The 25,680-nt window shown below is 44.0% G+C and overlaps 1 protein-coding gene across 28 annotated transcripts in view; it reads right to left on the bottom strand.

The window, feature by feature from the left end:
* Positions 1–25,291, bottom strand: part of SPECC1L (sperm antigen with calponin homology and coiled-coil domains 1 like) — a 131,326-nt gene extending 106,035 nt beyond the window's left edge. For 13 of the 28 annotated variants that reach the window (XR_014826002.1, XR_014826003.1, XR_014826004.1 and 10 more), the window contains exon 1: positions 25,180–25,291. The gene's annotated coding sequence lies outside the window, so the exon portion shown is untranslated. Of the gene's footprint in view, positions 1–5,337; positions 5,478–5,810; positions 5,985–24,475; positions 24,601–25,179 lie in introns of all 28 variants that reach the window. The other 15 variants (XM_021073797.2, XM_084993908.1, XM_084993901.1 and 12 more) reach the window with 7 other exon arrangements.
* Positions 25,292–25,680: the final 389 nt, after the last annotated feature.

The raw sequence follows: 25,680 nt of genomic DNA, 5'->3' as shown, positions 1-25,680 counted from the left end.
GACTGAAGAATTGAAACCTAAATTTTATTTAATTTTAATCTATTTAAAGTTACATGGACAAGCAACAGACTGTCCCTTTCCTGCTGCTGTCTCCGTCCCAGAGTTAAAAATCTAATGAACCACCCTTTCCCACACACCAGGATGGCTATAATCAAAAAGACAGATGGTAATAAATGTTGGAGAGGAAGTGGAGTAACTGCGCCCTCACAAGCTGCTGGCAGAAATGCAAAATGGTGCAGCCACTTTGGAAGGCAGTTCCTTGAATGGATAAACAGAGTCACCATGTGATCCAGCAAGTCTACTCCTGGGTATACACCCAAGAGAAATGAAAACATTTGTCCACATAAAAACGTACATACAAATGTTCACAGGAGCACTATTCATAACAGCCAAAAAAGGGAAACAACCCAAACAACCTCAAAAAATTCTACCAATTAAACCATGACAGAATTCTTCCTTGGCATTTAGTTTTTCACTTATTAGCATGCATTTATTACTTACTGGATACACATTATCACACAGTTCTCTGTTTACAGCTTTCTGCATATAAGCTAACTTTGTTTCAATTTCAGATGTCCACGAATTAACAACAGACTAGATAAAACGTAGTATATCTGTCCAATGAACAGTTACCTGAGCATCCCTGGTACAATAGGAATGAACCTTGAAAACACTGCACCACATGAAAGATGCTAGACCCAAAGGAACACATACTGTGTGACCCCATTTGTATGATTTGTCCAGAAAAGCCCAGACCAAGACAGAAAGCACATCTGAGGGTGCCAAGGGGGAGGAGACACGGATACTAACTGCTAAGTAAGACACAGGCTTCTCTTGGGGATGAAACAGTTTATTTTTTTTTTTTTTTTTTTTTTTTTTTTTTTTTTTTTTTGTCTTTTTGCTATTTCTTTGGGCCGCTCCTGCGGCATATGGAGGTTCCCAGGCTAGGGGTCGAATCGGAGCTGTAGCCACCGGCCTACGCCAGAGCCACAGCAACGCAGGATCCGAGCCGCGTCTGCAACCTACACCACAGCTCACGGCAATGCCGGATTGTCAACCCACTGAGCAAGGGCAGGGACCGAACCCGCAACCTCATGGTTCCTAGTCGGATTCGTTAACCACTGCGCCACGACGGGAACTCCGGGGATGAAACAGTTTAAACTTAGACTGTGATCATGGTAAGCCTGTGAATATTCCAAAAACCACTTAATTTTATATTTTAAGTAGATGAACTGTGTGGCATATGAATTATTTCTGAATAAAACTATTTTATATATATTATATATATATATATAATATATATAAAACAACCTAATGACATCAAACCAGAATTTCTGGAGAGTAGATCCCAACACTAAAGTGCCTGTTAAGATAAAGCGGACTATGCTTTTGCAGAGACTGAGAAAAGACAAAGGCACAGCAGAAGCTTTAAAGGTGTTGAGATGCAGACTGGTCCAGGAAACTGGCGGCTTGAAACCTTGTGAGATTCCCTGAGATGAGTGGTCCTCAACCACACTGGACCCAAGCATCCTTTCTCTAACAAATATGTAAGCACACCTTTACTACTGAAATGAAACCCAAAGATAACCTATTATATATGTTCTTTCTAAAAATACCTATATAGTATGGTGACTATAATATAAAAATAATTTATAATAAAACATGAATTTTGATATACAAATGTTCAAGCAAGACTATACTAGGAATATGGGAGTTCCTATTGTGGCGCAGTGGTTAACAAACCCGACTAGCATCCATGAGGATGTGGGTTCCATCACTGGCCTTGCTCAGTGGATTAAGGATCCAGCATTGCCATGAGCTGTGGTGTAGGTCACAGACGCAGCTCGGATTTGGCGCTGCTGTGGCTGTGGTGTAGGCCAGCAGCTACAGCTCGGATTTGACCCCTAGCCTGGAAAGCTCCATATGCCTCGGGTGCATAGTCTTAGTCAACAGAGTTTTTTTTTCTATCCACATGATATTCAGTAGATATTCCAAAGTTGCACAAATCAAAGGATGTTTTCATTTTGCAGGACTGCCACTTCATTGAGTCTAGAATCCAGGGCCCTTACCTATTAAATATCTATAGTATCCACTAACCACTGAGACAATTAAAAAAAGCTTCCAGGATTTTCTAAAATCACCCCTATTAAATAGGGCAAAGAGCCTCCAAAACAGTTGGTAATTCAGGCAGGCCTTGGCCCCCTGCTGGTTAAAGAGCAGGAATTGTTGGCCCTGGGCAGGGGGATACTACAGAGTGGAGGAAGAGGCCCCACAGCTATGCAGGGCTTATTGGCCTGAATGCTGGGGAAAGGAGGGTGTGGAAGTTCCAGCGCTGCCTCCCTGGGCCCTGCACGAGGGTGTCACGTCACCACCCACCACCACCTCTAGTCCAGTAGAATCAAGGTGTTGGGGAGTGAAAGCAGCTCTCCTCACAAAAACAAGATGGAAGCTCTTTCTCTACCTATGTTGTTTGAAAGTAATATATGCTGTTTGAGAATAACCCCAAACAACAAAAATCCATGAAGTGTGTCACATGTATTTCTCAAACAGTACTTCAAAAAAAACATAAAAATACGGAGTTCCTGTCGTGGCACAGCGGAAACGAATCTGACTAGGAACCATGAGGTTGCAGGTTCGATCTCTGGCCTTGATCAGTGGGTTAAGGATCCAGAGTTGCCATGACCTGTGGTGTAGGTCACAGATGCGGCTCAGATCTTGCATTGCTGTGGCTGTGCTATAGGCCGGCAGCTATAGCTCCGATTCAACCCCTAGCCTGGGAACCTCCATATACCGCAGATGTGGGCCTAAAAGACAAAAGACCAAAAAAAAAAAAAAAAAAAAAACCACGCATAAAAATAGATGCACCGCTCCCAAAATAGGACAAGACACCAAAGGCCCCATGCCCTCCCACAGGCAGGCACTGTGTCCCAGCTGTGCCCTACCCAGCAGCTCTCTGAACCCTCACACGTGATGCTGATGATCTACCTCTCCCTGGGTCAACCACCCAAACCCCACACCCTGCCCACCAGTCCACATGGCCTCCAGTGCAACCACACACGTGCTTCCTCAGAAACGTGCAATTTTGATCTCAGTGAAGATTTCACAAGATATGAACAAAAGGTAACAACACTAAAAGTATACTGCTCAATCTGCCTCTTTTAGATTTATCTATTTGTCCTATGGGTCAGTGCCAGTACTCTGAACCAGTATCTTTTCATTTTAAAGGTGCTAGTTACCATGTTACTTAATATAAAATCTACCTTTCAGATAGATTTTGGAAAACTTATCACCAGCTCTAAATCAGTATGTGTTCTGTTACACTTGTAAAAATAAAAACCTTAGCTATAAGCATATTAACATATACAGACATGCTACTTTTTTATTTAAAAGGATTACTTGTTAGGTAAGGGCAGAGATATAACTGCTCTTATTTACAGAAAGAAGACTGCATTTGAAGAGAAGGCTGCAGTCTGGGTGGCCGGACCTCTCACCAGGATGTCCTGGTACATGATTTACGGCTCCAGGAGCCCTGCCTAAAGCTAATTATATGTTCACAGCCACACAGGAAGTTTGAATTTCCTTTACATCTCCGGGGAGATCATCTACGAGGAGATCATATAAGGAAACCAAACAACGGCTATCTCTTACCTTCTATACGGCACATAAAACATTATTTAAAAATCACACCACAGACTCTTAAAAATGGAAAATACCTCGGAGGCCATTTATAGGAAATCCCACATGCAGCACCACCAACAAAAACTGGAGGACGGTGATTATTAAAAGTTATGAAGCAAGTCATTGCTTACTCAACAGTCAGAGAACACTTATTCTGTGCCATGACAAGCCCAACGCCAGCTCTCTGGGAAGCTGGTCAGACAAGGCATAAATACATGGACATCCTAAAATGAGTAAGATGAAAATATCCACTTTCCAGGGCCTCACAGTCCAGTGGAAGAAGGAGGTGCGGAAGTGAACAGGTCCAATCCTTTACAAACCCTACTGAGAACACAAGGTACGTGCATGCACAAGGTGCAATGGGAGTGGAGAGAGCGAGTCCCTGGCTCCGCCTCTGGGGGACAGGGAGGGAGGTCTGGCCACAGGTGTGAGAAAGTATGGGCCACCTGAAGACCAGGATCTGGCCAGAACAGGGAAACATCAAAGTGACGGGCGGCAGGAAGGCCCTTCCTCTGATACAGAGCACTGATGAAGTGTCCTTCCTAAGAAGTGACCTAGTGCTGCAGAGGATGGACTGAAGGACACCAAATGGGGCGCTCAGGGAGGGGGGCCAGAATGTCACCTCCTTCCTTATAAACCCTTTCCTGACCTTAATCTGAGCTCCACTCTCAAAAGTACCCTCAACCCACACCTCCCCAGGATATAACGCCCTGAATACTGCTTCTCTAAGTCTGCTCTTCCCCAAAATGGGCTGAGAACCTCCAGCCCCTTCTCTAGGCTCCACATACCTGTGTGCAGCGGCACAGACTAGAAGGACCTGGTGTGCAAGCAGAGTCCAGCCACTATTATTTTCTCCATCTAGACACCGAGCTTCTCTTAACTTCATCTAAGAAAATACCCTGTTGTGCCAGGGGCTACCAGAGGCCTATACTGAGTTCACAGTCACCTAATACTACAAAGTCTCTTTCACACAATCTGCAGCTAAGCTGCTTTCCTCCTTTTCCGGACAACATTTTATTATGAAAATTTTCAAACACACAGAAATGCTGAAGAAACAGAACAGTAAACACTCACTTTTCTCCTTTTCATAACCGTTTAATTCATAAAATTTATGCCTCTTATCTGTTAAAATTATCATTTGGTCAGAGTTCCCTTCGTGGCTCAGCAGTTAGGATCCATGAGGATGTGGGTTCAATCCCCGGCCTTGCTCAGTGGGTTAAGGATCCAGCATTGCTGTGAGCTGTGGTGTAGGTCGCAGACGAGGCTCAGATCCTGAGTTGCTGTGGCTGGCAGCTGTAGCTCCAATATGACCCCTAGCCTGGGAACTTCCATATGCTACGGGTGTGGCCCTTTAAAAAAAAAAAAAAGTAAAATTATCACTTGCTCAAATTCCGCTTAAGGACTAGCTTTTGAGATATTTTAAAACTCTGACTTCCACTTGAAACCCATTAGCTCTCCCTCTAAATTGTGCTATCTTCAAGCTAAGTTATTTGCCCACCAGGATCCTCATCTACAATAAAAGGAGGCTGGATTCTAAGAAATCTCAAAGATATCTCCTGACTACCAAATCCTTCTAATTTAATCCAATTCATGCAACCAGTGATGATGTTTCAGGTATAGAACAAAGCAGTGATAAGGCTCTGGGAAGCATCACCAGACCTGGCCCGAGGTCTCAGAGCAGCTGCAGAGCACTGAACTTCAAGTCAGGAGAACTGGGTTCATACTCCAGCTTTGCCACACAAGCTGTGACTGCAGGCAAATCACTTCATCACTTCATATCTTTGCAAATGCTTCCTCTCCTATAAAGAGGAGTTGAAAAAACCTAATTTATAGAGTTACTGTACAAAATAATGTGTGTAGACCAAGAAAAAAAACCAAAAATCCCAACATACTTATTCCAGAAGTTATTTCAAAGGTCAGAGTAATGATCCAACAACCCAAGGACAGGGATGGCAATGCCTTTCTGTGATTCAGAAGCCCCACCCTCTTCAATCACCCATCCATGAAAAACACACTAATCAAGTTTCAGAAATAAAGCCAAGGAGACCTTAAGAATTTTTCGTAACTGTCATTACATTGCATCAAGTAGGATCCACCCATGGAGTTCCAGCTGTCGCTCAGAGGAAACAAACCTGACCAGTATTCATGAGGATGCAGGTTCAATCCCTGACCTCGATCAGTGGATTAAGGATCCGACGCTGCTATAAGCTATGGCTAGTTACTGCGGTTGTGGCATAGGCCTTCGGCTGCAACTCTGATTTAACCCCTCAACTGGGAACTTCCTTCCATGTGCAGCACTTGAGGTCCTAAAAATCAAAAAAAAAAAAAAAAAAGATTCACCCTAAATGGAAGAGAACACAAACCACCCTGGAGACCACGAGGGGGCTCTGAAGCCATCCCTCACCGAGAAGCATCTTCAGCCCTGGCACAGTGTGAGACACAAAGCCCTGGTGGTAACTACAGGGGTGGCCCCCAGGCCCTTGTCCTGAAGTCTCACCAGGACCCTGACTGGTTTACCACTTCTTCTTCTGAACTCCTCTGGGCACCTCCTCCTCAACTCCAAGTAGAACCATTTTTTCCCTGTGTTACACTAAATGTACTGCCATTTTAAATTACTTAAATGTAATTGTTATTTAACTGATAATATTTAAATCCACTGTGGTTATTTTAAAAACCAGTATGGGAGACTGCACCACCCACCACATCCATCAAATCTATGTCCCTAGGCAAGTTACTTAACCTGAAATTTTAGTTTCCTCATATGTAAAATGAGCTAGAAATAACACTACCTACCCTCTAAGAATGTTGAGAGGATTAAATTAAATAATTCACCTTAGTAGGGTAGCAGCCCACAGTAAAGATGGGATAAAGGGAGCCATCCTAATTTATAACACACTGCATGCCCCAAGTATGACTAATGCCTTGTTAAAATAAAAGCAGCAACTCAAAAGACACTCTGTAAGAGAAACCCTTCATAAGCAATGACTAAAGGTTATTTTTACTCACTACTTCATGAAATTATACACTGTGGCACAAAGAAGTCAACAAACAACACTTGCTTCTGGCTCCTTTCCACTGAAAATTATACATCAAGAAACACTGAAAATATATGGTAGGGAGTTCCCTGAACAGTGATCAGGAAACCTGGATTGTGGTCGCTGTCCTGGCACACCTGCATGACCCTGAGCAAGTCATGCTAACTCTGTGAGCTCTGTTTACAAGGTGAGGGGGATGGATTAGGACCTTTTTTTTTTTTTTTTTTGCTTTTTGCTTTTAGGGCCCAACACATGGCATATGGAGGTTCCCAGGCCAGGGGTCCAATCGGAGCTATAGCTGCCAGCCTACTGCACAGCCATAGCAACATCAGATCTTAGCTGCATCTGTGACCTGGACCACAGCTCATGGCAATGCTGGATCCTCAAACTCACTGAGCGATGCCAGGGATCGAACCCGCAACCTCATGGTTCCTAGTTGGATTCATTTCCTCTGTGCCACAGTGGAAACTCTCAGAAATTCAAATGTTCTATTTCATGATTTATACCCTCAGAACCAGGAATCAAAACTTTTTTTTAGGAGTTCCCATTGTGGTGCAGTAGAAACAAATCCTACTAGGAACCATGAGGTTGGGGGTTCAATCCCTGGCCTTGTTCAGTGGGTTAAGGATCCGGCATTGCTGTGAGCTGTGGTGTAGGTTGAAGATGTGGCTCAGATCTGGCATTGCTGTGGCTGTGGTGCACCCTGAAAAGCAAAAAAAAAAAAAAAAAAAAAAAAAAAATCCTTTTTTTCCAAGAAGAAACTGCTTATTAGCTATGATTTTTTTTATGTCTATCAACATCCCACTAAAACTTTTTTTTTTTTTTTGTCTTTTTGCCATTTCTTGGGCCGCTCCCGCGGCATATGGAGGTTCCCAGGCTAGGGGTCGAATTGGAGCTGTAGCTGCCAGCCTACGCCAGAGCCACAGCAACTCGGGATCCGAGCCATGTCTGTGACCTACACCACAGCTCACGGCAACAATGGATCCTTGACCCACTGAACAAGGGCAGGGATTGAACCCGCAACCTTATGGTTCCTAGTCGGATTCATTAACCACTGCACCATGACGGGAACTCCTAAAACGATTCTTAAAAAAGGTTTCAACCCAGGAGTTCCCATAGTGGCTCAGCTGAAACAAATCTGACTAGTATCCACGAGGATGCAGGATCAATCCCTGGCCTCGCTCAGTGGGTGTTGCCGTGAGCTATGGTGAGCTATGGTGTAGGTTGCAGATGCAGCTCAGATCTGGCATTGCTGTGGCTGTGGTGTAGGCTGGCACAGGCCAGCAGCTACAGCTCCAATTCAACCCCTAGCCTGGGAACCTCCACATGCTGCGAACGTGGCCCTAAAAAGACAAAAAATAAATAATTTTTTTTTAATTTAAAAAAGGTTTCAACACAAGCAACCTAAATACATTTACCTCTCTTACTTTACAAACTCCACATTCAAAATGTGAGATCATATTAAAATTTTAAACTAAAAGGACACTTAAAATGCTGAGAAGGAATCACACTGTCACAGGAAAACTGGAGGAGTTCTGGTCATGGTGCAGTGGAAACGAATCTGACTAGGATCCATGAGGACACAGGTTCAATCCCTGGCCTTGCTCAGTGGGTTAAGGATTCAGCGTTGCCATGAGCTGTGGTGTAGGCTGAAGATGTGGCTCAGATCTGGCATTGCTATGACAGTGGTATAGGCCAGCAGCTACAGCTCCCATTTGACCCTTAGCCTGATAACCTCCATATGACGTGGGTGTGGCCCTAAAAGAGCAAAAAAAAAAAAAGTCCACAGAAAAACTGGAATTTAGCAAACTCAGCTGAAGTCTGTAAGCAAAGGTTATAAATGAATCAAAACCAACCACCAATTGATACAATCACGAGTGCTACAAAACCAAACAAATAGCTGAGAAGAAATTCAATGAGAAATGTTTTAATAAATCATAACACAATAGCCTTCCTATACTGAATTCCTTAACATATATGTTCTTAACCGTCCTTCTTGTGAACTGCAACACGCAACCAGAAAGTGCTACGCCGGGAACTCCAAGGAGTAATGTCTTTTTATGTGGATCCAGACCAAGCAGAGAATCCCAGGCCCAAAGGCATCTCCTGGCCCCTCTCCTTGTCTGTCACACTGTGAATACACGACCACTTGCACTGGGCAACATTTGAAGCCTGGCTTCTTCAGTGGAGTCCCAATTCCAAGTCTGTCTTTAAAATGTATACATTTAAATGCACTTTCTGGTTCCTACTAGGAACCATGAGATTGCAGGTTCGATCTCTAGCCTTGCTCAATGAGTTAAGGATCTGGCGCTGCCGTGAGCTGTGGTGTAGGTCACAGACTTGGCTTAGATGTGATGTTGCTGTGGCTGTGGCATAGGCCAGAAGCGTCTGCTTGGGCACTTTGTCTTGTAGATTCGCCACCACGCTCCCAAGCAGACGCTGAAAGTGGCCAGGAGGAGGCGATGGCAAGCAGGGCTGACACAAACGGAAGATTGGGGGGAGATCAGACCTCACTGAAACTGCATAAAAAGTTGCATAGGAGACAAAGGATGAAGTATGTTTCAAAAATCTGGCTTTGTGACGGGCAGAGTCAGAGGGTAACAAGGAGGATGAGATACTGTGCTGATGTTGCTCATGTTTAAGTACCAGAGTAAGCGGCCTAGAGGAAGACTACGCTGCCCAGCACCAGAACATCTGATTGATAATTGTCCTACACGCCTGGAAAGGAGGAAGAAACTGAGATTAGAGAATTAAGCAGCTTGCCCAAAGTCTGAGCTCTTTTCTCTGAACTGCAACTACTGACAGACATGCTAGAAAAAAGGAGTTAACTACCAGCAATAAAAATCCAAAAGGGCAATTCTATTTCCATTTCTTTTGACCACAGAAAAGCCCACTCATACTAATTTGATTTCTCTCTACTACTCTACAAGATTTAACAAAAGGAAATCTTTAGAAACAACCAGAAGCTCACTGCATTATTCAAACTCAGAACTGTTAAGTATTCTCCTTCTTACTGCTTTCCAGAGAATAATAACAAAGAAATCTAATCTTACATCAAGACCTCGTCAGATCCATTTCTGGAGATCTTTTCTTTTTAATACAAGCAACTGAAAGGCCGTTAAACTACTGCCGATAAATAACATTCCAGACAAATGACAAGGCTGGAAAAGGACAGCCCAAAAGAATTTCTGGCTACAATACACAAACGATTTTTCCAGATTTAGTCCAAAACAAATTGGCTCCCAAAATTCAAACTCCCAGAATGCAAGAAATTTTCAGTCTCCTCTCCCTATTCAGCCAAAGTTTTTGAATATTTACAAAAAGAAAATCTTTATTCAGGACCCCTTCAAACCATGGCTTTATGCTCAGATTTTTGGCAGGCAGTTACAAAATTACACAATACTGTTTTCACAAAATAACTGTCCACCATATTTTTAATTAAAAATATCCATTCAATGTATTTGTACATTTATAAACAAACTCTGAACTGAAATATAAAATGAAACATTTTCTCTTGTATTGCACTAATCATTCAAATGTAGCAATGTAATAAATTCTTTAAAAGAAGCTTAAAAATTTCAGATTTGAGAAATGTTTTGCCAGCACCACAAAGGAAGTCTCTCTAAACTAAACAAGATGAAATAGATTAGAATTTGATTTCAGGAGTTCCCGTCTTGTAGCTCAGCAATTAACAAACCCAACTAGTATCCACAAGGACTTGGATGTGATCCCTGGCCTTGCTCAGTGGGTTAAGGGTCCGGCCTTGCCCTGAGCTCTGGTGGAAGTCACAGACGCGGCTCAGATCCTGCATTTCTATGGCTGGGGCGTAGGCCAGCAGCTGCAGCTCGATTGGACCCCTAGCCCGGGAACTTCCATAAAACGCAGATTCGTCCCTAAAAAAAGAAGACCAAAAAAAAAAAAAAAAAATTACAGAGACAGGGGACCAAACACTGACAGACACACAAAATCAAAGCCAGGATGTGAAGGAGTTCCCCGGTGGCTCAGCAGGTTAAGGATCTGGAGTCATCATCACTGCTGTGAAATGGGTTCAATCCCTGGCCCGGGAACATCTGTATTTCATGGTTGTGGCAAAAAAAAAAAAAAAAAAAGTAAATCTTGGAAGCCCCCTCTAGACACCTGTTACACAGCCTGTTTTAAGACATCATGCAACTCAGTGTAAACTTCTACTCATTTATCAGTGGAAGGATGAGGATGTTAGAGGGAAAAAAGAGGAAAATTATGGCAAGCACTTCCTTCTGAGTTCCAAAAGTCACAGTCCATACTTCCTTCTGAAAATGCTGAGACTCACCATATATTTCAATTACACTGACTTTTCTGTTGCCAATTTAGGATACACTGCTTGTCTTCACTGTCTAAATAATGTATTACAAGTCCAAGCGCTAAACTCAATGACATGTAAGAATTTCAGGACAACATCACAAACTCAGTATCAAGGAAATACAACATGTAAAATTAATGTTTCTTCCCAATGCTTCATTCTAATTTTTAAAAAGTAAAATTTCAGAACACTACTGCCTGATTTAGAAAATTCTGACTTTCAGTAACAGGTTACTGGTAGCAGATATTGAGAACAGACTCCCACATAAATGGGACAGCACTTCACCGCCAACTCAGCAGAAAAGGCTTTCAAATTCTAAGCCTTCAAAACCATTTCCTAGGTTCAAAATATTACTCCCTAAATTACCAAATCCTACCTCTGAAAATGGTCTATCTATTCTGATTTGCTGAAAAAATTAGTAGTTTAACTATATCAGTTTTAAAAACGACCATCCCTTCTAAGCACTTTAAAACACATAATAAACAGGTTTTTCAAAGAGAAGAGTAGCATTGCTCTGGGCCACAGCACTAAACACACAGCAATGATGCCAGAAGGCAGATATCTGACAGCAGCCTGGTACACTGTGGGCAGGCACTCACAAATTCAACCTGGTGGGGAGAGCTCACATTATTCAGGTAGAGCCTGGGTTCAAGTGCTACTTCCACCCTTCACTAGTTATGTGGCTCTGGGCACCTCACTCACATCCAACCCCAGTTCTCACATCTCCAGGTATCAGCTAAGAGCTCCCAAGTAGGACCTGCCTCAGGACCACACCATATAGCATGTGGAAATGCCTGTAAATCAATGATGGTATCCTTCCCTCCTCACTACACCAGATGCAAACCCGTTTTATCCTAATTTCTCACTTCCTCCTTCCTTCTCCTCACACTACCAGCAGAAAAAGAAGGCTCTCTCTTCCCAGGACAATCCCCATGACAGCTCCGATTCTGCCTTCCAGGCATCCCCTCCCAGATATGATCACCACTGCTTTCATCACTCAGGGGTCTAACCCAGAATAGCCTTCCTTTGCTTTCCTCACTCAGTCAGTCACCAGCTTGGACTTGCCCTTCCTCTGGTGTCCAGCCCTCTCCTCACTCTCACCCTCACCCAGTCTGAGTTGACCCACTGGCCTTTCATCACACATCTTGATGGACACACATCTCTCCCTGAACTTTTCTGTGTTCTTTCAATCCTTTCTATCCATCCATCCTTCTTTTTGAATTGTTGCTCTTTTAAGATGAGATAGTGGTATTGTGGATTTCTGTAAAAGAGTCTTTATTAATTAAATAAGAAAATAATAGAAAAATATTTGGGAAATTCTCAAATACTTAGAAACTAACACACTCCTAGATAATCCATGAGTCAAAGAAAAAATCAGGAGTTCCTGTCACGGCTCAGCAGTAACAAACCCTACTAGTATCCATGAAGACTCGGGTTTGAACCCTGGCCCTGATCAGTAGGTTAAGAATCCAGCATTGCCGTCAGCTGTGGTGGAATAGGTCACAGACGTGGCTCAGAGCCCACACGGCTGTGGCTGTGGCATAGGCCAGCAGCTACCACTCTGATTTGACTCCTAGTCTGGGAACTTCCACATGCTAAGGGTGCAGTCCTAAAGAGACCAAAAAAAAAGGGGAGAGAGAGAAAATCAAAGGGGAAATTACCATGTATTTTATTTTATTTTATTTACTTTATTCTTTTGTCTTTTCGTCTTATTAGGGCCACACCCATGACATATGGAGGTTCCCAGGCTACGGGTCTAATTGGAGCTAGAGCTGCCAGCCTATACCATAGCCACAGCCACACCAGATCCAAGCCGTGTCTGCGACCTACACCACAGCTCATGGCAACGCTGGATCCTTAGCCCACTGAGTGAGGCCAGGGATCCAACCTGCAACCTCATGGTTCCTAGTCGGATTCGTTTCTGCTACACCAAGATGGGAATTGCCCCACAATTTATTTTAAACTGAATGAAAATGAAAACATGAGATATCGAAGTCTGTGTGATGCCCCTACAGCAACACTTAAAAGAAAATTTATGATATTAAACCTATTTTAAAAAAGACAAAGTTCTCAAATCAATAACTCAGATTCTAGCTAAAGAAACATGGGGGAGTTCCTGTCGTGGCGCAGTGGTTAGCGAATCCAACTAGGAACAATGAGGTTGCTGGTTTGATCCCTGGCCTTGCTTAGTGGGTTGATGATCCGGCGTTGCCATGAGCTGTGATGTAGGTTGCAGACGCGGCTCGGATCCCGCATTGCTGTGGCTCTGGCGTAGGCCGGTGGCTACAGCTCCAATTCGACCCCTAGCCTGGGAACCTCCATATGCCGCGGGAGCGGCCCAAGAAATGGCAAAAAGACCAAAAAAAAGAAAGAAAGAAAGAAAGAAAGATGGGGAAAAAAAAAAGCAAATGAAGGGAGTTCCCATTGTGGCTCAGTGGTTAACGAATCTGACTAGGAACCATGAGGTTGCAGGTTCGATCCCTGGCATTGCTTAGTAGGTTAAGGATCCGGAGTTGCCGTGAGCTATGGTGTAAATTGCAGACAAGGCTCAGATTCCGAGTTGCTGTGGCTGTGGCATAGGCTAGCGGCTGCAGGTCCAATTAGATCCCTAGCCTGGGAACCTCCATATGCCATGGGTATAGTCCTAAAAAGCAAAAAAAACAAAAAACAAAAAAAACCTCAAGTAAAATTGGAGTAGAAGGAAACCTTCAATTCTAATAAAAATCTACAGCTATTACCACATGTTAACAATGTACAACTGGAAATTGAAATGTTTTACTATTATTTATGATACCAAACTATGCAAAATACTCAGGGGATAAATCTGACCCGAAAAGGTAAAAGATCTGTACACTGAAGACTAAAACACTGCTGAGAGAAATTAAAGATCTAAATAAACTGAGAGAGGAGTTCCCGCTATGGTGCAACAGGATGGGCATCTCTGCAGCTCCAGGATGTAGGTTTGATCCCCAGCCCAGCACAGTGGGTAAAAGGATCTGGTATTGCCGCTACTGTGGCAGAGGTCGCAACTGAGGCTTGGATATGCCACCGCAGGGTTGGCAAAAAAGAAAAAAATAACAAATAAATAGACAAATAAATAGATAAATTGAAAGAGATATCATATTCATGGATTGGAAGACTCAATATTTTTAGAAGGTTGCCTCTCCAACAGAGTTCCCGTCATGGCTCAGTGGTAATGAACCCAACTAGTATCCATAAGGATGAAAGTTTCAAACCCTGGCCTCGCTCAGTGGGTTAAAGATCCGGCATTGCCACAAGCTGTGATGTAGGCCACAGTCTCGGCTTGGATCCCGAGTTGCTATGGTTAGGCCAGCAGCTGCAGCTCCAATTCAACCCCCAGCCTGGGAACTATCATATGCTGCAAGTACAGCCCTAAAAATACAAAGAAAGAAAAAGAAAAGAAAGAAAGAAAGGGTGGAAGGAAGAGAAGAGGGAGGGAGGGAGGGAGGGAGGAAGGAAGAGGGAGACAGAGAAAGAGAGAGAGAGAAAGAAAGGAAGAAAGAAAGTCATTTCTCCCAAATTTATCTATACAGCCAACACAATCCAAATTCAAGCAAGCTTTTTTGTATAAATAGCTGGCTGACTCTAAAATTCATACAGAAAAAAAAAATTTTTAATAAAATTAAAAATAAATAAATAAACAAAGCCAAGGTGAAAATATTGGTGGCAGAAAAAAATAAAAAATAAAATAAAATACATGCAGAAGGAGTTCCCACTATGGTGCACCAGAAGCGAATCCAACTAGGAACCATGAGGTTTCGGGTTCCATCCCTGGCCCCGCTCAGTCGGTTAAGGATCCGGCATTGCTGTGAGCTATGGTGTGGGTCACAGACACAGCTCGAATCCAGTGTTGCTGTGGCTGTGGTGTAGGCCTAGCAGCTACAGCTCCAATTCGACCCCTAGCCTGGGAACCTCCATTTGGCACAGGTGTGGCCCTACAAAGCAATATATATATATATATATATATACATACACACACACACACACATATACACACACACATACATACACACACATATATAATAAAATTCATACAGAAATACAAAGTGCCTAGACTTGATAAATGCTAAAGTTGGGTGATGACTACATCACTGCTGGGTTTCATTATATTTTCTCTACTTTGTGATTATTTGAAATTTTCCACAGTGAAGAAGTGTTTTGTTTTAATAGACACCAAGATGCTTTCAGGCACACATGTAAACACAAATGACCTTTAAATTTTTCATTACAATGCAAAAACAGTGTCCTTTTTTATACCACCTTAAGTCTAACCCCTGGCCTGGTTTCCCAAGCCCTCTATGTTTCCTGCTTCTCTATGACAGGGGACAAACAGCAAACTACAGCCTATGGGCCAAATCTGGCTCATCACTTGTTTTTGTACAGTCCACAAACTAAGAATATTTTGCATTTTTAAATGTTTGGGGGGGGATCAAAAGAGTATTTTTTGACACCAAAAAGTCTATAAAATTTAAATTTTCAGGTCCACAAAGAAAACTTTATTGAAACTCAGGTATACTCATTCATTCATGTGTTTCTATGGGTACTTCTGTGCTACAATGACAGAGTTGATTAGTTGCATCAGAGACCTGCAAAATCTAAAACGTTTACTACCTAGCCCTTTACAGAAAAAGTGTCAGCCTTTCTCTACTCAAGGATATGCCTTCCCTCTCTCTGCTGACTTTCATATAGAAATACAAGTGACTATATTCCTCACCTCAAGAATGCTCATTACTGCCTCTCCTTTGTTCAAACCCCGGCTACTCCTAAAAGCCCAATTCCCTTTTTTCCCCTGTTCCAAATCCTGACCATAACCAGCAGCTTATATGGAAGCAGGTCAGCAAAACATTCCTTGTTACTCTACAGATTGACACTTCAGAGGTGTTGCCCCGACGTGTACAAGAGGTGGCTGATGACCCTTATTCACCTCACTCAGGCAGGAAAGGAGGAGAGGGAGGAGGCAAAGAAGAGGACTGTGGTGAGGCCAGGCAGGCATCAAGTTTAGTCTCCCACCTGTCCTCCTATGACACCCCCACAACCACTGTCACAAGGTGCCCCTTCAACTCTTGGGCAGTGTTTCCTATGTGGGGCTCAATGTCAGTGCAACTTAGTTACCAGTTAAGAGAATCTGCTAAAGCAGCACAAAATAAATCCAGTCCTCTTTCCATGCGAAAGCTCTTCAAACATTTCAATTACAGGGGAAACAATGCCCTATCTAGTCTTCTATTCTCCAGGAGAAATGACACTATAATTCCTTCAACCATATGACAAATGCATTCCAGCTGAAAGGCAACATGTTATAGCAAAAAGAACACAAGACGGTCAGAAATCTGGGCTCAAATCCAAGCTCGGTCACCGGTTAACTCTGTATTCTTAACCTCATTTCCTCACTTATAAAATTAAGGAAAATAACATTTGTTCGAACTATCTTAGGATGTATTATGAGAGGAGTATAATTCATGAAAGGTACACATTAAATGAATGCTTTCAACCAGGGCGCTATGGATGCCCATTAGCTCCCACAGTGCTACTAACCGAAACTTCATAAACCTTATGAATTAAGTTAGTTTTATAAATAAAGTTTTGGAACCCAACCCAATTAAACACAGGTCAGGTGGGGGAGCAGACGCCAGAGCAAAGGCAGGAGAGGAGGTGATCAAGATCCCAGACAGCTAGACGGTATCTGGATTAGCATTTACATTCAACACTAGATCTTCAGAAATGTAAAAGATAAAATAAACTTGCAGGCTGCTTTTTTTTTTTTTCTTTTTTGGCTGCCCTGCAGCATATGGAGTTCCCAGGCCAGGGGTCAAATCCAAGCCACAGTTTCGACCTACACAGCAGCTGCAGCAATGCCAGATCCTTTAACCCACTGTGCCAGGCAGGGGATTGAACCTTTGTCCCAACGCTCCAGAGACACCACGGATTCTGCTGCACCACAGCAGAAACTCACTTTTTTTAAAAAAAAAAAAAAAAACAAGGAATGTCAGTAACTGAATTACCCCCCTACATTTCTGCAAAATAGTATTTTATCCACTAGAATGACATTCTGAATATTGACAGATGATTAGCATTCCATCATGATGGAGCTGGTCTGGTTGAACAAGCCTTAGACCTGGATGGGTAACATGAAGGCTGAATAACTGTGTGTCTAAAGTATGCATTTCTAACTTCATTTCAAAGTCAGATATGTAAAAAAAACAAAGAAATCAGAACCAAAACATTTAACCTCATCACCTTTAAAGCCAACATAGAGGAATTAGTGCAGGCCCAACTAGGCTGCATATCAATACAAATCTACCTTGACTGGGGGAGTGGGGGTGGTTATCATTTTTCCCTCTAGGTCTAACCACTCTAGATGACCCAGATTATTTTCCCTAAACATCACCATGAATAATTTAAAGTAGACTTTACTGGAGGGACAATCTCAATAATTCACATACACTACTCAGAGTGCTGCCACAGACTCAAATTGTGCTGGTAAAACCCTATGCTATATTACTTATTTCCTGACTTCCCATCCCCTATTCTACTAGAAAGTAAACTCTAAGAGTGCAGAGGGTTTTGTTTGTTTTGTTCAATGCTGCTGCCCCAGAGCCTAGAACAGTGCCTGGTACAGAACTGAATGAATAGCCTATTTACACTATAGAACAGTACTATGAAGCCATTAATCACAGTGAGTCAGAATGGATATCAGCCGATTTAATGGAATTTCCAGAAGTATTAAGTGAGGAAAACAAACAAAAAAAGCTGAAGTGTCAAAAATGTCCCATGTTTTTAAAAAGTATGCCCCGAAAACCCACACACTAATGAGGAAATGGAGAACCTGGAACTTCACACCCTGGAAGGAATGTAAAATTGAGCAGCTTTGGAAAACAGTTGGTGGTTCCTCAAAAAGTTTAACACAGCTACCCTAGGACAAAGTGAGAACTGAAAACATCTATTCACACAAAAACTTGTACATGGTTGTTTACAGCAGGATTTTATTGTTGTTGTTGTTGATGCTTTTTTAGGGCCGAGCCCACAACATATGGAGGGTCCCAGGCTAGGGGTCTAATCAGAGCTACAGCTGCCAGCCTACACCACAGCCACAGCCACAGCCACATCAGATCCAAGCCTGTCTTCGACCTACACCACAGTTCACGGCAATGCCAGATCCTTAACCCACTGAGCAAGGCCAGGGATCAAACCCACAACCTCATGGTTCCTAGTTGGATTCATTTCCACTGTGCCATAACGGGAACTCCTATGCCAAAGGTGGAATAAACCAAATATCCAGCAACTAATGAATAGATAACAAAGTATGGACTATTATTTAGCCCTAACAGAAATGAAATACTAAAAAGCTACAATATGCATAACCCTTGAAAACATTATGCTAAATGAAAGAAGTCAGACAAAAGGCTACATATTGTCTGATTCCATTTATACAAAATATCCAGAACAGGCAAATTCAGAAAAAGAAAGGATTAGTTATAGCCAGGGGCTGGTAGGTGTGGAGAATGAGGAATAACTGTTAATGGATACAAGTTACTGACGGGAGAGGAAACAATTGCTAAGGCATAAGGAAAGATAAACCAAAAAAAGGTCTCAAAAAAACCCCCAAGGCTAGAGGCCCTGAATTGGGTGACTAGGCAAGGCTGAATAAGTACACAAAAGAAGTGGGTGTAAAGAACAAAAATGAGGAACAAGGGTTGAAAAATCCAGTATGTAATCTGTCTTGGGAGAGAGAGCATATCTGAGTGAGTGTGGCAATATGATGAAGCTCACAGAAAATGCAGAGGCTGGAAAGGGGGAAGGACAAGAACACAGGACAAAAGATTTAAGACCGGCCAGAGCCAAGATTTTAAGAAATGTATGCAGGAAGAAAACTCAACAGTTCCTATTCAAGAACTCTTGGGCCTGGTGGGCAGAGCAAACCATGGCCAGGGAGGCTTCAAGGAAAGAATGGAGTGGGACTCAGGGCACTGGAGGAAAGGAGCATCTCTCAGGATAAAGTGTCCAGTTGTGACCGTTCTGGAAAAAAGCAGCCCTAACGGACTGCCTCAGGGATTCACAGGTGAAAAGGTGCCTCTGGAAAATGGCTGAGTTGGGATTTTCCCCAAGAACGAGAGAAGGGAGAGGAAGCAAGGGACCGCTTTCAATTTAACAGGTATTTCTTCATAAATCTTAACACTACCATCAGTTTCTCTGCATCTTTCCTAAGCTTAACCAGGGTCCTTTTTTCCCTTTGGGTGAACTCAGTTCTTTGGGGGCTTTGTTTTTTTAAGAGACAAAGTATTCTTCCCCTTTAACATTAGTTTTCCATAGGCCATATGCACAAAAGACAAACTTGAAATTTAATACCTTAATCTCTTAAAACTTTACCAGCCATGGAGTTCCCTGGTGACCTAGTGGTTAAGGACCCAGGGTTGTTGCTGCTGTGTTAAGGGTTGGATTCCTGGTCTGGGAATTTCCACATGTTTTGAGGGTGATCAAAAAAAAAAAAAAAAAAAAAAAAAAAAAAAAAAAAAAAATTTTACCTTCCAAAAAATTTAAAAAAAACCCAACAACCTAGAGCTCCCATCATGGCACAGCAGAAACAAATCCAACTAGGGACCATGAGGTTGCATGTTCAATCCCTGGCCTCATTCAGTGGGTTAGGGATCCAGCAGTGCTGTGAGCTGTAGTGTAGGTCACCAACACGACTCCCATCTGGCGGTGCTGTGGCTGTGGCATAGGCTGGCAGCTGTAGCTCCGATTAGACCCCTAGCCTGAGAACCTCCATATACCACGGGTGTGGCCCTAAAAAGCAAAAACAAACAAACAAACAAACAAACAAAACCCAAAAACAAACAAACAAAAAAAACCCCAAGGTGATGTACAAGAGGAAAAGGGAAAAAATACACACCGAGAGCATATTCCTTCCAGAGCTTGGAACAAAGATGATGCCTGCCTCATTTCTGGATTATAAACAGACATTAGAGACAGTTTCCTCTGTCAAGAAATTAGATTTAAATTAGACACTAAAATACAATTAAATAGGCTATCAGTTTGTGTGCATGGATGGGAGGTGTCTAGGGGCAGGGAGGCAAAGTGCACCTGGAGTGAAAAGCTCCTTACAGGCAGTGACAAATGATCCACTTCTTTGGCAGTGCTGTTCCACCTGGCAGATGCAACAACCTTCCGTCTAGCCACATTCTCCGTTTTGCTCTGCACTGCGGCATAAAACGAGCTAGTACAGAGAGCAGACAAACACAGGGAGCCAAATTTTAACTGGACAGGCTGCTAGACAAGCCTGCAGGAGACAGGATAAGGGATGCCCTCCAGGCAAGGGACTATCTGAGCTGAGTTTGGAAAGTGATGATCAGAGTTTTCTAGAAGAGGACAAGGAGACTGGAGAGAGCTCCAGGGACCAAGAGTTCAACCAAGGTCAATGAAGCACCTAAACTTGTGGGGGGCGGGGGCAGGGGCTGGAGAGTGGAAGCCAGAACCTAGGACAGAGCCAAGGATGGCAGACCTGATTTTGAAGATAGTGGGAGCCCTTGAAGGACTTAAATTGTGCAAGGGAAGCGGCAGTGACTATGAACAGATTAGCATTTTAGAAAGACAGAAACAAGTGCAAATCTCTGGATTAAACCAAAAAATAAAGACAAAAACTATAATGAAGATGTAGGAAAAGGCCAGGAAGAACACCTGAAGAGATCTGCACTTTTCTCATGGACCAACATCCCTATTTTCACACTATCCTTTGAAACTGGAGAACTCAGAGGTGGATGAGTGCAATTGGTCCTCTCAAAGTGAGTATCTGAAGAACAAGAGACCACATTATTAATTTTTTTGTTTGTTTGTCCTGTTTTTCTTTCTTTACATTATTAATTTTAATTCAAGGTGTTCCCGTCGAGGCTCAGTGGGAACAAATCTGACTAGCATCCATGAGGACACAGGTTCGATCCCTGGCCTCGCTCACTGGGTTAAGGAATCAGCACTGCTGTGGCTATGTTGCAGGCCTGCAGCTACAGCTGTTTTGACCCCTAGCCTGGGAACCTCCATATGCCACGGGTGTGGCCCTAAAACAAAAACATTTTAATTCAAGGCACTTCTAAAATGTATGCCCGGGAGTTCCCATAGAGGCTCTGTGGTAATGAATCCGACTAGTATCCAGGAGAATGTGGGTTCGATCCTTGGCTTTGCTCAGTGGGTTTAGGATCCAACATTGCCCTATGGTGTAGGTCACAGATGTGGCTCGGATCCCACATTGCTGTGGCTGTGGCATAGGACGGCAGCTACAGCTCTGATTCAACCCCTCGCCTGGGATCTTCCATATGCCATGTGTGCAGCCCTAAAAAGCAAAAAATAAATAAAATAAAATAAAATAAAATGTATGTCTGATACACATTATATATAGCTTTTTTTTCTTTTCTTTCTTTCTTTTTTTTTTTTTTTTGTCTTTTGTCTTTTTTGTTGTTGTTGTTGTTGTTGCTATTTCTTGGGCCGCTCCCGCGGCATATGGAGGTTCCCAGGCTAGGGGTCGAATCGGAGCTGTAGCCACCGGCCTACGCCAGAGCCACAGCAACGCGGGATCCGAGCCGCGTCTGCAACCTACACCACAGCTCACGGCAACGCCGGATCGTTAACCCACTGAGCAAGGGCAGGGACCGAACCCGCAACCTCATGGTTCCTAGTCGGATTCGTTAACCACTGCGCCACGACGGGAACTCCTATATATAGCTTTTTTAAGTACAAAAGAAATACCTACAATAACTCAAAATCTGAATCTGCTATTAAGATTATTTTCATCGTTAAAGATTTTTAAGATTTCACAGATACAAAGATCATTTGTCACATTCATTTTGGGACAAACCACAGCCAGTCACTTCTCCCCTCAGCATATCTAAAATAGAACCTGTAAGCCTAATTTCTCGATGGTCATGTTGTTTTACAGCAAAAGACTGAGACCACAATACTGAAAGATTTCTGAGCTGACGAAGAACCCCCACAGGGGTTCTTTACCTTGGCGGCCAGTCTACTCAATACTAACAATTCCAACCACCAGGAGGAATTTCCCTAGGCTTATTTTGTTGGCACAAGCACACACACAAAAATATCCTGACATTTTATATCTGGTAGAAAAGGATGATCAGAATAGAAATACCTTTTAACAACAAGCAAATTCAACAGAGCTTTCTTAGTTGCCTGTGTATTGTGACAAATGACCACAAAGTAAACTCATATTTATACTTTAAAAGTAATTTATATTTTAATCTCAGCATCGAAAGCCCCTGGAACTTTTTTCTAAACTCCCTTACAATGACAGCAAAACAATAAAATCCAGGTTCTCTTTACTTCTAAAAATACCTTATTTTGATTAAAAAAACCAACCTTGTATTTGCCATTTACAATCCCATATACAACCATTTACTATCACTGTCATTAAAATGTAGGCATTCCCGTCGTGGCGCAGTGGTTAACGAATCCAACTAGGAACCATGAGGTTGTGGGTTTGGTCCCTGCCCTTGCTCAGTGGGTTAACGATCCGGCGTTGCCGTGAGCTCTAGTGTAGGTTGCAGACGCAGCTCGGATCCTGCATTGCTGTGGCTCTGGCGTAGGCTGGCAGCTATAGCTCCGATTAGACCCCTAGCCTGGGAAACTCCATATGCCGAGGGAGCGGCCCAAGAAATGGCAAAAGACAAAAAAGTAAAATAAAATTTAAATTTAACATCAAGAAAATGAGGTTTCTAGAAAGGGCAATTCTTTAGTTAAATAAACTTAGTTTTATGAAAAACTCCTTATAATGTCCATGTTTTTCTCAATTCACTGAGGCCCACTCAACATTCCATTTCAGGGGCCTGACCAAGAACCTCCAAGATTTGTTCTGGAGTTCCCATCGTGGCTCAGTGGTTAACGAATCTGACTAGGAACCATGAGGTTGGGGTTCCATCCCTGGCCTTGCTCAGTGGGTTGTGGATCCAGCATTGCCATGGGCTGTGTTGTAGGTCACAGATCAGCTCGGATGCCTCGTTGCTGTGGCTGTGACATAGGCTGGCAGCTACAACTCCGATTAGACCCCTAGCCAAGGAACCTCCATATGCTGCAGACTCGGCCCTAGAAAAGACAAAAAGACAAAAAAAAAAAAAAAAAAAAAAAAGAGCCTCTCTGAGATTTGTTCTGTATTTAGGGTAGGACCTCCCTGGTCTTTGAGGAGCAACCACAATGTCACGGAACTGGTGAGAAGATCCACTTCTACCCCTGGCTGAAGAAGACTAAGTAGGCAAGGATCCATTAAACATTAAAATTGGCTACTCAAGCTCCTTTCCATCTCCTCCCCAAGACCCCACACTTTTGAAATGGGGAAATGAAGCCCAAGAAGGAAAACTGACTTGCCCAAAGCTACAAAGCCAAGAGAACTTATCTCACCTACTGACACCCTGTCACTGTTCCTCTACTGAGCTGGGGAGTTTTCACAATACCTATGTACAAGGTATGTGATTTAAATACACATATGGTTATACAGCAAGTCTTAATGTAATGAAAACCCAACCCTGATAGTAATTTTGAACCAAAGCAATACTATCACCTTGAGTCACCTGAAACATAAGACGTTCTGTGACAAGTCAGTTACAAAGAAAACCTTTGCCTCAGAGAAATCTCAAGAGGACACACTGCAGATACACACCCCAAAAGTCCATGTTTAAAACAGAAATTTTGATGTAAACCTCACCTTAACCACAATTGCTATAATCACTTTCCATACAATGTGATACTGAACTAGGGACTCGCATATCTGGACTGTTGCCATGATGCACAGTGATAAAGCTTTTCTATAGCACGACATTCATTTTCTTCCTGAAAAATCACGAAAATCCCTTTATATCTAGAGTATGCACAGGCAACTAAGAAGCATTTTCCAGCCATCAAGTTGCTGAGTCTTTAAAGACTCTGCTTGGAGAACACTAAATCAAAGAAGAAAGGGAGACTTAAAGAGAAAAGATGATTGGGTCAGCCATCTCTTTATGGAAAAAATCCTATCCAGGTCAATACCCTATTTCTTCTTACTCCATATACCCTTCTGCATCGATTTGGCTATTTGATAACCTGCCCGTATAATGGTGATGTCTGCTGATATCTACCGAGCCCAACACTCTGATTTCATCTCAATATTCGGCCCGCAGGGTGATAACAAACGCTATAGGGTTCTGCACAACATTTTTTAGTTTCGTGTATCTGTTGCAAACTTACAAAACATCTCAATGGCTGGAGATTCCCCCCCCCCCCTTTTAACAACACACACGTTTTCTCTGTAATCGATACAGGACAAGAGAATTTATGGGAATTTTCCCTGGGTCCTCGCCTACTTGCCGGCGAATTACCAAGGGCATCAACAAATCAAGATTCTCTGCATTTGAATGATCACAGGAATTCTTACTTGGTCGTGAAAGCAGGCCGAAACTATGCAGAAACTGATTTCTTTTCCAGTCATCTCCAGCGGAGCTGCCCTCCAACGAACTCTGATGTCTTAAACGTAACCACTGAAGCCACACAATGACCAAACTGCGGGAAATGCAAAATTTCCGCGGCACAACACAAGGTTATTCACACAGCCAACCTGATTCAATTAACCAGGTCTCGGGAAAAAGGGACACTACGCCTGCTCCTGCTGACCGGCCCGCGGAGCGGGGCGCGGGTTGGGAGCACGGCGGATGGGGGAAGCGGAGCCCGCAGGAGGCCCGGGTCCGCCGCCCGCCGCGTCCTCGGGCCCGGGGCCAGAGAACCAGAGAAGAAGGGACCAGAGTCTAAGGGGCCAGGGGCTACGGGCCGGCGGCCCGGGCCTCTCCCGGCCGCGAGGGAGAGGACCGGCGGGCAAAGGCGCAGAACCAGCTGAGTCCCAAGCAGCCGAGTCGCGGGCGGACGGGGGTCGGGGCGCGGAAGGCCCGGGGTCCCGCGAGGCCTGGGGGCTAGCGAGGTAAGCGCAGGCGCAGGCGAGCGCCGGGCTGGGGGCCCGCGAGGGGACCGCGCAGGCGCGGGCCGCCGGGGTCTGCGGGGCCGCCGGGGCCTGGCCGCGCGGGCGGCGCTGAGGAGAGGAACGCGCCGGCCGCGCACACTGTGGGGGAGCTCGGCCCCGACTCTTACCGCGCGGCGCCGCCTCGCTCGCTCTCTGGCTCCGGGATGGGGCCGGGCGGCGAGGTCGCCCGGTGGCGCGGCCGGAATCCGTTGAGTCCGGCCTCAGGGAAGCAGCCAACCCAGCCGCGCCGTCCACCAGGCCCGCCCAGCCTCCCTCACGGCCCCCGCCCTCGGCACGCCCCTTGCCCGTCCCACAAGGCGGCCGAAGAGTGCGCAGGTGCCGATCAGACCACGCCCACGTCCTTCGCCGCTCAGGCCCTGAAGCACCGCCCACTCTGCTTGGGTTGCTCCAATTTCTGGATTGCGCAGGCGCCGTACCATCCAGCTGCGAGCCAAAAAAAAAAAAAAAAAAAAAAAAGGCTCGAGCAATCAGTGCGCATGCATCAGGCCTGAAGCGGGCCCTCCGGTTGGAGGACGCTCCTGAGGCTTCGCTGGACCCACCTGTATGATGCGTTAGGTCCCCATTATCCCAGAGGCTCAGCTCAGCCCAGAGGTCCACCTTTCACGCAG

The sequence above is a fragment of the Sus scrofa genome, chromosome 14 (assembly GCF_054392235.1).
Source record: "Sus scrofa isolate SSC_HxYL_T2T_F1_AM1 chromosome 14, Sscrofa_HxYL_maternal_Yorkshire_Landrace_v2.0, whole genome shotgun sequence".
In the NCBI taxonomy this organism is placed as follows: Eukaryota; Metazoa; Chordata; class Mammalia; order Artiodactyla; family Suidae; genus Sus; species Sus scrofa.
Note: the sequence above shows the minus strand (reverse complement) of the source record. Positions and strands in the feature narration are given on the sequence as shown.